Here is a 12449-nt window from a genome sequence, read left to right on the forward strand (position 1 = left end):
AAGCACAAAAATGTAATCTACTATGCTCCACACATTGTGACATATGAAAATTGTCCATACTGGTTTTAATATTTTAGAATTTCTATTAACAATATGTCCATAATCTTTATCTCAACAAGAAATTAAACTATCAAACATTAAATGGGAAGAACGTGTAGAATTAAAATCTGCTTGTTTTTTGCATTTTTCCCCATTTTGTATTGTTCCTAGTGATAAAAAATAATGTTTCTGAGCAATACAGCTGTTATTCTGGGCAACTGCTTTAATTTAGGTAATTCCATCCCTTGGCTACATGAACTTGACTAGAAATCATGCTAAATGTTACAGCACAAGACAAGCTTTAAATGTTTAACTTGGCTGGGGGCAATGACTCACCACCTGTAATCCCAGGACTTTGAGAGACCGAGGTGGGTGGATTGTGAGTTCAGGAGATCCAGACCACCCTGACTAATATAGTGAAACACTGTCTCTACCAAAAATACAAAATTAGCCAGATGCATGCCTGTAATCCCAGCTACTTCGGAGGATGAGGCAGGAGAATCGCTTGAACTCCGGGAGTGGAAGTCGCAGTGAGCCAAGATCACAACCATTACACTCCAGCCCAGGCAACAAGAATGAAACTCTTCAAAAGAACAAAGAAAAGAAAAGAAGAAAGGGAGAAAGAAAGAAAGAGAGAGAGAAAGAAAGAAGGAAAGAAAGGAAAAGAAAGGGAAGGGAAGAAAAGAGAAAAGAGGGAAAAAAAGAGAAAAGAAAACTGCATTACTCACATTGTGGCTAATGTTTCCAGAATATTTTAACACAAATATTTGTTTTAACTTAGAAGTGCTCATAAATTGATTTTATTTATATTTTTGGTCAGTATTCGTTTTTTATAGTAAATTTTGTATTAAAGTTGGTAAAATTGTTAAGTTTTACTGCCACTGGATTTTGAGAAAGAATAAATAAATTACTTTATGCTCTTATTGAAATATCACACATTTTTATGAACTAGGACAAGGTAGTACCTAATTACAAAGAAAATATCACAAAGGTAAAATAAAACATGACACTACTTAAACTATTCTTCTTCCAATTGTCTTGCCAAAGCTGTCGTAGAAATTTTTTTTAAAATTTTCAGTCACAGCTGATGTGTTATAAAATATGTAATAAAATAATAATTGAAGACCATATAAGTAAACCATCAAAATGAATTTTGAAAAAGAAAATTATTATTATTATTTAACCTGTTGATACACAGAGCCTGTTGAATGAGGATATAATGGAGCATCTTCTGTTGGGGAGGTGTTATGCCCATCTAAAGCATCGTGGTCAACTGTCTCCAAATTCTAAATATTTAAAAAGATTGACAATTTGATTATAAAAGTGACTTTATACCTTATATTTTATTTTCTTCATTAGAATAAACTTTTAAGAAATGCAAGAAAGCTGATATGTATAACATTTTTACAATTCCAGCAAATGATTTTTAATTTAGGAGAAAATCTGAATTATTTTAGCTACATAATTTTTAGGCCATTTCACACAAGTTGCTTCCAAAAGGAAAGTACTTTTTAAGAACAAACAAACTCATGCTAATCATTTCACAAAATAAATATTTTTAAGGGCAATATTAATACATAAACATTGGCTTCTGCATTTAAAAATTACTTCTCTTTTTCCCAGATTTATCTGCTGCCATTTGGGGGCTTCCCCCAGCCACCTCAACTAGAAAAAGTCCTCAAGCATTTGCAAGTGTCATCCTAGCACTATTTGATCTTTCTAAGAAATAACCATTTGATGTTTTATTGTTTTGTAGTGGAGGACACCAATTTTTGTAGGCATATTTAATTCTTTCCAGTATATGGTTTTCTTTCCATTTTCTATATCCACTAAATGACTGAATTTTCTTTTCTCTCTTTTTTTTTCCATGTGAAAGCACAAACACATTCTTTCCCTTTCACAAATTATGCAGCTGAGTTTCCCACATTTGGGGAAATCTCATGGGTCAGCACATCTAGAGTGCAATAGATCGGCCTTTCCGTGGGAAAGCCACCTTCGTGATCATGATATTTTCCCTGGCAGGGAAGTATCCATTTTCTTTTTAAGACTTCCATTAGCCTTCAAAAGAAAATGCAAATATAAATGTAATAGAATTTAGAATAATTTTCAGTATCTGCTTAAAACATTAATTTCAGTCATCCATGATTATTCTCTTCTAAAAATGTTCTTAATTCTGAAACAGATCTCTACAAAATTGTAAGAAAAAACAGTGTGATAAACAATGAAATGACTGCTAAATAAACCTACCATACATTTTATGCACTGATAATGCTCATTTTTGATAGTGAGTCTTAGAGCGATCTATTGTATATAACAGCCATTCTCAGTCTTCTGGAATTTTATCATGTGCACTATGAGCTTTAAAAATAAGCAGATGAAAATAGTTTATAATATGTAGTAGTAGCTAATATTTTACTGCCTAATATGTGCCATTCAGAACAAGTTTTTAAGGTAATGTATTTAATATCAGAGTTAGTTTCCTAAGCGGGTAGCATTAGTAAGTCCATGTAACGAATAAAAAATCAATTACTGTTAGGACAAATACTTTGCCAATTATTACAAATTTAGCCAGTTGAGGAGACAGCTAGCAATCTGACCAAAACATCTGACTGCTTGGTGTATTACCGATTTAAAATGTTTTGTCTAAATATACTATCCATGCATTACTGCAAGAAAATTAAAAGCTGTAATGTTATTTACTTTTCATAGTTCTATTTTTTGTTCTTAGGATTATGCTCCATGGCCCAGGCTGGACTACAGTGACAAAATGATAGGTCAAAACTCAATGAGGCCTCACACTCCAGGGTTCAAGGAATACTCCTGCCTCAGCCTTCCAACAACTTGGGATTAGAGAAATGCACCACCATGTCCCACTTACCTCATTATTTTTACTAACTATGAGTAGCATTTTATAACTACCTTTGTAAAGAAAAAACAAAACTTGCTTGGTGTTCACTCATTTTTCAGAGACAATATTTTAGAATGTAAAGCAAGAATCTCATGATAATAAAACAGCAATATTAATTGGCAGTACAAAATTGATTTCAATTCTGATAGTAAATGAACACAACCATAAGTAAAGCAATTTTCAATGGCAACAATAAAATTTGCCTGATTTGCTAATGATCAGTCATTTTCTTTCAGAGTGGGCTAAGTTGCAACATATTTAAACTGCCAACTGTTTGGTGTTCTTAGGAGTCAATATTAAAAATCACACAAAAAAAGCCTTCTGTCTTTTTTGACATTACCATGACAGATAAATAAAATAGTTTTTTCTCTCTACCATGTATCTTACTTAATAAAATAATATTATATTCCAAGTCAGAGGACAGGTGTTTTTTCTTTTTGCCATAGGAACATTTATAATATAAATTTCTTTTGAAAAAGATAATTTTTATAATCTAATTTCAAGTAAAGAAAAACATGGATAGGCTTCTTGTAACATTTAAACAGTATACATTTCATTATCTTATTCTCTTAAAAATTATATAAAGTGAAAATCATGTCCTTTGCCACATTATTGATAGTATCAAAAGTTTTCATGTGAAATTTGGATTAATATTATCTTTGCCTATATTGTTATCTGCTGCCTTGAACAGCGTTGGTACTCAGCAGATGCTGATATATATCTCTTGAATACTGCCTACTGAATAGACTAAATGTTCATTAGACAAAATATTTCAAGCTTATTTTAATAAACAGAATAATAAATTTATACATGAAACCCACATTAATCCACATCGACTATTTTCCACATTAACCCAACATGTATACCTTTACTGTAATCACCTCCTTGGATGAGACGAGACTAAGATGTGATCTAGCCTTACTTTAGAGCAAATACAAGAAGTTACATAGTAAACTATATATGAGTACAAACGATTTTTAAAATGGTATAAATTAATTTCCATGATAGGAACTCAATGTCATTTATACAACATTAATTATCTCCTTGAAATCTATGATGGTGGATCAAGGAACAATTAGAAAATTTTAATTGCTAAAATGTAATATTTCAGTTGTTTAAAATTTAAAATTATCTTTTGCCTTTAATTATTGTGTTCTATAGCTTCATAATAACTTTATTTTATTTTCAGGTTTTCATTGTGCGTATTATAATGTCTATTGAGTGAAAATTGTCTGTTTGTGTGTGGGCGTGTGTGTATGGAGCTTCCAGATATATAGTATGATTGTTTCTAGAATCGTATAACAATAAAATTTTGAATCTCCTGGCAGAGTTGGAACACTAATTCTGGTGCAGTTCTTAGGTTTATTTTACTGCAGATGATGCAACTAAGAATTGTAGAAGAATGCTGAAGATCTGCGTTTAGCATAAACATAGTTCTTTAAAATAATCATTTTTCTTGAAACCAGTCTGGCCACGATTGTGAAACCCCATCTCTTCTAAAAATACAAAAATTAGCCAGGCATGGTGGTGGTCACTTGTAATTCCAGCTACTCAGGAGGCTGATGCAGAGAATTGCTTGAACCCAGGAGATGGAGGTTTCAGTGAGCCGCGATTCTGCTCCTGCGCTCCTGTCTGGGTGAAAGTGAGAATTCCTCTTACACACAATGCACACACACACACACACAAATAATAATAATAATAAATAAAAAAGAAAAAAACTCTTCTTCTTACATACTGATTAAACTAACTACTTAGAGGCTATGGACTGCTTTTGGATAACTTAATATTGTCTGCCATGATAACATTAAATTTTTAAAAAAGTTTCCATTCTAGGGCGATACTTTCTATGACTGTTTTTCATTGTTACTTCTGTAGTAACACATAAATGCTTTTAGATGATTCCAAATTCTGGACATATGTATCCAACTCCCCATTACAATTTTTTATTTGGTGTCCTGTATGCTTCTAAAAGGCAATCTGCTCAAACAGGTTCAATTTTTTCTATCAGCAAATGACATCACTATTCTCAGCTTATCAAATCACACCCAGGACATAGGTGTTAACATCTCTTTCCTACCCCGCTTTCTCTGATATCCAATTGCCAACACCTGCCTATTCTAACTTATTAAGAGCTCATAAATCTGTCCACACATATGTTCTACATTACCAGCTTTTCTAATATACAGCGCCCACAATTTTTTCCTACAGATAATTTTGAATAATTCCTTACTGTGGTCTATTATGAAATTTTCCATGCTATAGCCAGTGAGATGTTACTAATATATGCCCTTTGTTATCCTCTGATGGTTTATCAATTCACACTGAGTATCTCCCAAAATTGCTAAAAAGCCAAGTTATGTCAATACTTAGTCTGCACCCACTGTCTACTTAAAAAAAATCAAATTAGAAAAGCAACTCTTTTCAACTGCAAGATGCTTTCTACTTGCCAAATCTAAGTCACATATGCCCTATAATAGGCTGAAGATCACCTTGTGTTGTATTTTTTTTTGTTTATTATGATGCTTTGTATCCCACCTGGGCTGTTTATTCAGTACTGTATTTTCAAAATAATAATTAAGACAGATTGAAATATTTTATCTGAAATTCAAAAATCTCAATTAAGCAAGACTTTTTAACTGAATTTCTGATGCAATAACGATTTAATTGAGAGACTCTATTTCAGTCTGCATTCATGTACCCTTCACCCATAAAGGGAATATCCATTTCTCTTATAGAAACATTAATATGTTTGATTTTTGAGTACTTTTGGGGGCCTTACAGGGAATGGTACACAAAGTGATGCAAATGTGTTGACTCAGTTTTCTCAAATGCAAGAATTCATAAAACCTAAAACACACTGCCTAAATTTCTTAAGATGTATAAGTGTATACTGAACCTTAGCAATTAAAATTAAACTTAGGTTATATCATAAACCAACCATGTGTTGTGTATGAGCAACTAAAATCTCAAGTTAAATTGTGCAAAACAAATTTTCTGTGAATTCTTAGGTTTGATACTTTTATATTTAAAATAAATATGGTATTTATGTTTGTATAATATATGCTCCTACTCTACTGAAATTATCCTACCATCTAAGATGTAGTCAGGCTAGGCTGAGAAAAAGTAAGTACAGTGGTGGTCAGAGCAGGAAGAGTAAACAGTAAAATTTGTTTTTTCCTGAAGGCATATATTAATAATACAAATAACATTTTCATTACAGAAATGTGTGACCATATAACTTAATTTTAGATAGTAAAATATTTGTAATTTTAACAAGTTACTTAAAATGATCTGCTAATTGTCTGAGTCAATCATTCATATAAATATGACCTCTAGCTCATCTTGCTGTTGAATGTTAGAGATAAGGCAGATGCATTCTAACCAACTCACACATATACACAAAATCAACATGGACATGGAGAAGAGAATTAGTGTTTGTAGCAGTGTATTACTTACTAATAAAATTCAACAAGTGTATATGGCAGTGTTATCTGTTGATGGGAGATGGGAAAAATCCACTCATGGAGGAGGAATATATTTTCTCATTAATGGCACCTTACATTTATAAACTGTAATGGTTTTCTAAAAATGTTTCTTTGATTTACCTATATAAATTAGAGAGTTAATAAATGAGATGACCAAGACTTTAATTATAATTAAAATAAGAACATTGACTACTATAGAATTTATACTTGGATTACTTTCCTGGAAAAATCAGATAATACTATTTATATGTACATGAGTTTTATGCAGTTAGCATTGTATTCTTGGTGAAACAATAATGTTAGATATGAAAAATTAGAATTTACCATATTTGCAATGCATTATTATTTAATTTACTACTTTATTCTTTTCAAAATGACTTAGCCTTGTTTATTTTCATTCTACATGTCATTAGAATTATTCTCAGTAGCAATTACTCCATCATTTATATGCCATTCATGAGCTTCTACCACCATATATCATGTTTCACCACCCCAGGAGGAGGGAGGGCCAACAGTGGCACAAGAGTTGCTTCATACAGTCTGTCCCATGTCCTGCTAAATTCAAGCTCTCCATGAATAAAAAGCCTTTCCATAGCCAGAGTTCAGCTTTAAGAAAAAGGCTAACTACTGAACTTGGAGAAAAGACAAATCTGCATTTGATAATGGATTTAAAAATATAATGTGTGTTTAGAGGATACAAAATTACAATTCCACAAATGGGATAGTTAATATTTGTGTTAATTTCTTCACCCTTGAGGAAAGCCTGCTAGTTGAAGTTAAAACATTCCTTTTTCACACAAGACAGAAGCTAACATTATCACTCTCAGAGGAAATTCTAAGAAAGATTGTACCTTGTCAGAGGGTAAATCAAGACATCCTTATTAGGCCATGTATTTACTTAGTGTCTCCTCAATTACTGAACATTGTTTAGTGATTTGCTTTCGAGGATTTTTGTGTTTGTTTCAAAAAAATCCTTGCTGCAATGATCAGACTTGATAAAGCAAATTATTGCCTCTTGTGGATGTTCACATTCTGTGCATCGGTAACTATCTGATTCTATGGAAGATAACTGAAGCTTGGACTGAATGTAGATGAGACCTGCCACTACAGAGTGATGGAAGTATCAAAGGACATGCTGAGTGAGGGGAGGTGGCTGTCATATAGGGAGTGGAGTTTTGAAAACTTACATCAAAACATTTCTCTTCCTGGCCCCACCCAATATTGTCATCTGGAAATATTTGATAAAAAATACAATAGAAAATAGTAGGAGAACAAAGCAGGTGGTGAGTGTGGCAACAGGAGTAGTCAGAAGCAGCTGCAGAACTGTCCTGGACAGAAGAACCATAGATGATGCTCCACAGTTTGAAGGAAATGTAGTTCCCTGTGGTACAGATGTTGCCCCATACAATCTGTCATATATCCAGCTAGATGCAAGCTAAGAATGGAAAGCTTTTCCATAGAGAGAGTTCAGTTTATGGAAAAAGGATAATTACAGAACTTGAAGAATAGACAAATGTGCATTTAATAACATAAGTAATAATTACAGTGTTCTGAGTAGAGAATACAAAATAACAATTGCATTCCAATTAAATAAATATTTTTGTTAACTTTCATCTTTGGGGAAAGTTTCCTAGTTGAAGATAAAACATTCCCACTGTTTCTTATCTTAGAACAAAATTATTTAGGTTTCTGTATAAACCTAAGTTTTCACTTTTATATGAAGACACCACCATGTAACTTTTATTGCAATAAACCTGTCATACCAAGTAGTAAATTGGTAAGTAGAGAAATGCCCCAGTGTGGTACCCAGTGAAAGGTGGTGTCTGGACAGTCAGTGCTTTCTAGAACTCTGGACCAACAACCAGGAAGTGTTGAAGTGACTGAAAAGTTAAAGATCACAAGTACAGCATGGGGAAAACAGAGATCAACAGTATCTCTGTCCATGCCAAAGGAAGTATCCTAGGAAATTTTGGCTATGATAAGAGAATGAAACTCCGTATGCACATTTCTTCTGGATCACTTTTGGAGCACTAAGAAGAAAACAAACTTAGTCCTAATGTACATGTGCTAAGGGGAGCCTGATTTTAAGACTGACTTCATTCTTTCCTCATGTTATAGAGCCTTCAAGGGATATTGCCTACTAGATCCAAGATTTGCCAACTTATTTTTCCTCATAATCATCTCCTATCTATCAGCTGATATTTCTACCCATGTGCACCAGTGCTCTTCTTCACAGCTTCACACCTGTAATACTGTTCTCTGCAGCCAACATATGAGGTCCCACTTAATGCTCCACTTTCCTTCCAGCTCCTTCAAAGAATTGGCCATGCATGAAATTTGGCACTTAACTTTACTAATATGCACCCAGGATGTGGATTACTAGTTCCTACCTCACCTTCATTAGCCTGGAGGAAAGGTTATTTTCAGAGTGCCACTGTCGTTCAGCTCGGCCATGTCTTCCTGCTGTCACTCACCCTGCTGCTCTTGGTTGGATTTCATCATAATCCTCAGGATTGTATGCTCATTGAGGGCAAGAAAAACTATATTAAAAAATACATGCTTGCTGAAATTACTCCCAGATTTCTAGATGAGTTTTACCTTTTTCTGCACCCATAGCTCTGGGATTTAGTTTGTTTTAATATGAGTGCTACCTAACAGGTTAAGACATCATATTAGTTTGGACACTACCGATAGGGGAAATAGAACAAAAACAGCTGTGATTCACAGCACTTTAAAAATGAATATTAAACTACCACAATCTTGAACAAATATCTTTATTATAAAAATCAAACTAGTGGGTTAAAAATGATGGTAGCTATTTCACACAAGGACAAAAGATGAAAGCTTAGAATTACTTGCTTAAAGTTAATTCAGAATGGAACAAAATTGTTCAAGTGCTTAGCGTTAGAACAGGTTGTATAACCTGGTTTTCAATGGACATTACCTATTTCACAGTAAGATCTTGTTATAGGAACAAAGGGATGATTCCCAGCCTCGTGTGGTGTATCATCTCTGCCTCCCAAAATACTGAGATTAGAGGCATGAGCCACCATGCCCAGGGTAATTCCAAACTTTTTATAAAAGTTCTGTGACTTCCTCTACCTTGCCTTCACCCACAAAACAAGCATTACTAAGAATTCCAATATATAATACAAATAAAGCACTGCCATGACCAAAGTACTACATTGATATGAGTGTGAATCCATGGTCTGTTCAATTTTTTATTGCTTTAACAGAGACCACTGATGCATCTAAAAGGATGAGTACAAATGTTAATGTAATCCTGGATTTTCTCTGACAACTCTCCTTAAAACTGACTTACAATTTTTTCCAAGTATATGTATCAATGGTTTACTCTCTGAGGGAAAGGAAATAATCAGCAGGACCACTATTCCTAGCCACTGGCAGAAGCATATATGCAACACTTAACACCACACATGTGTTTCAATGGCTTCTTGACTACTCCTGTGTACACTGCCTATACATTTTTATAATATCTCTAAATGTATAAAAGAATTAATGTGAATGTATATGCTATCACATATCATTTCCAACTGCAGAATATGTTAGTTTTAAATGTATCTACCATATCTTGACTCTGACATTTATTTTTGGATTGTTACATTAAAATCAAGTACCTGGGACAGTCACTGTGGCTCATGCCTGTAATCTGAGGGTTTTGGAAAGCAGAGGCAGGTAAATCACTTAACGTCAGGAGTTTGAGACCATTCCAGCTAACATGAAAACAGTGAAACCCCATCTCTACTAAAAATAGAAAAACACATCACACGTGGTTTTGGGGCCTGTAGTCCCGGGTACTCCATGGACTGAGGAGAAGACTCACTTGAATGCTGGAGGAAAATGTTGCAGTGAGCCAGGATCATGCCACTGAACTCCTGTCTGGACAACAGAGCGAGACTTCATAACAACAACAATAAAATCACAAATAAAAACCAAACCAAATAAACAACTGGCAACATTCTTCTTGAATGACTGTTTGATCGCAGAAAGCTCAATTCCTGCCAGGTTATGATCTCTATTAGTAGCACAGCAACTTATTTGAAAGTAGATGGAAAGTAGATGGAAATGTTTTAGATTACATTTTTATTTCCTTTTCTATTATATAGGCTGCCTCCTTGCATGATGAGAAAAGGTGGTCTGAAAGGTAAGCTGTGCAGCCTAAGGGAGTTACTTCAAAAGGCCTGTTTCCTGAGAAAGATCAAATCTTTTTTTCTATCATCACATTTTTAAAATTATAGAACATGCCTTAATTTCATATGTAAATTATAAACATCAGTAAAGAAGTGATTTATTCCATCTTCTTGCCTTATGCCATGAAGAATAATAATTCTCATATGTGACATAATTAAGGCAATGGTTTTCTTAGAAATAATAATTTAAAAAAGCAACCAGTTCATTGCTACAATATTCCTCAAATTAGTCAAAGGCCATGTATTTGTGATGGAAGATTTGAATACATTAACCGTGTTTAAAATTAGCTTACTTTTACCAGAAAGAGAACACAAGCATTGTAAGTGAAAAAATAACTACAAAATAAAGTAGCATCACCCTTGATATTATTCAGATAAACTTTTTCGTCGATGTGAGACTTCATTTTAAAATTAGCTGTTCAACAAAATATTTTCTCCCTTAACAAAACAAAAGTAGTCCCATGAATGGAAACTTTTAGATTCATACAACTTTTGAAGTGTACAATCTCAGAGCCTGGCATCTGTCTTCCATCATCTTCTAGTTTGTGAACCCAAACATTAGTTAATTAACTTTACTAAAAAGGTAAAGTTATGTCCTGAAGTAGTGAATGCTGACACAAACCACTTGCTGGAGTTGCACCTACTTTTCAAGAACATGTTGATCAAAAGTCACATGTTCTCAACTATGAGGTCAAGAGCAGCATGAGCTATGAACTGGTGCAGATGATGATACTCATAAATGACTGTGTGAGCAACAACAGATTAACTTACCCATGAGGAATAAAGAAAGTAAACACTTAGTTCTGTAAATTCTATGGATGGTTTTCTTGTGCAGAAAAAGGAAGGTTTGACTTTGCTTTTTTTGTTATTTTCAAGAGACATACAAGAGGCCTGTTTTCTCATTATATCTAATTCTTTCTTTCAAAATATAGTTTTAAAATGACACCTCAGTTATTGGTTGAAGTGTATTCTCTCCAAAATTCCTTTGTTGACATCCCAAGTGAACAGTACCACAGAATGTGTCTTCATTTGGAAGGAGAGGTTACATGTAGACATGGTTAATTCAAATGATCTCATTTTACAATAGGGTGGGCCACTAACAAAACCACATGAGTATTTAGAAAAAAACAATCTTTTGGAGACACACACAGGGAGAAAAATGACACAGGAAGACTGGAGTTACACTGCTGCAAGCCAGGGAACTTCCAGAAGCTGGGAGATTAACCAAAAAGGTTCTTACCTTAAGACCTGCATAGGAAGCATGGCACCACTGACACCTTGATTGTAGACAGTGGCTCTCAGAAATGAGGCAATACATTTCTGCTGTCCAAAGCCATTAAATTTTTGGTACTTTGTTACAACAGCCACAGGAAACAGAGACAGCCTCCTTGTTGAAGAAGCTGTTCCCAATCCTGGGCTGGAGGAGGGTGGCCCATTGTCCCAAAATGTCTCTGACATCTAAAGCATTCTTTACTTCACTCATGTTGTCATGACAAACCTAAGTGAATCTTTAGATAAATGGATGTTTTTGTGTCTAGTCAAGCAGTAGTTTCTTTTACAATGATGATCAATCCTGAAAGCTTAGGAGCAAATTGTGAAAGTGCCTTAAGAAGGTGAATGGTAGCAGGAGAAAGAATTAAAATCAATGTATGCAACAAATTATTTTTATATGTGCTCCTTTGTCCACCACGTGACCAGTGGAGTGCACAGAAACTATATACAAGTAGCTGCATCCCAGGAAGCAATACTGCTACAAGTACTCAAAACAATTTTTAATGAGTATTGTTCTCATAATATGAGAAAATA

General features: G+C 34.0%; 1 non-coding gene across 1 annotated transcript; it reads right to left on the bottom strand.

Annotated features, from left to right (window-relative positions):
• Window positions 1-1909: 1909 nt before the first annotated feature.
• On the bottom strand, window positions 1910-2069 carry LOC129053528 (U1 spliceosomal RNA). Its single transcript, XR_008518317.1, has one exon. It is a non-coding gene; the product is annotated as a U1 spliceosomal RNA (small nuclear RNA).
• Between the last annotated feature and the right edge of the window lie 10380 nt (window positions 2070-12449).

Source organism: Pongo abelii, chromosome Y (assembly GCF_028885655.2).
Source record: "Pongo abelii isolate AG06213 chromosome Y, NHGRI_mPonAbe1-v2.0_pri, whole genome shotgun sequence".
NCBI classification, from domain to species: domain Eukaryota; kingdom Metazoa; phylum Chordata; class Mammalia; order Primates; family Hominidae; genus Pongo; species Pongo abelii.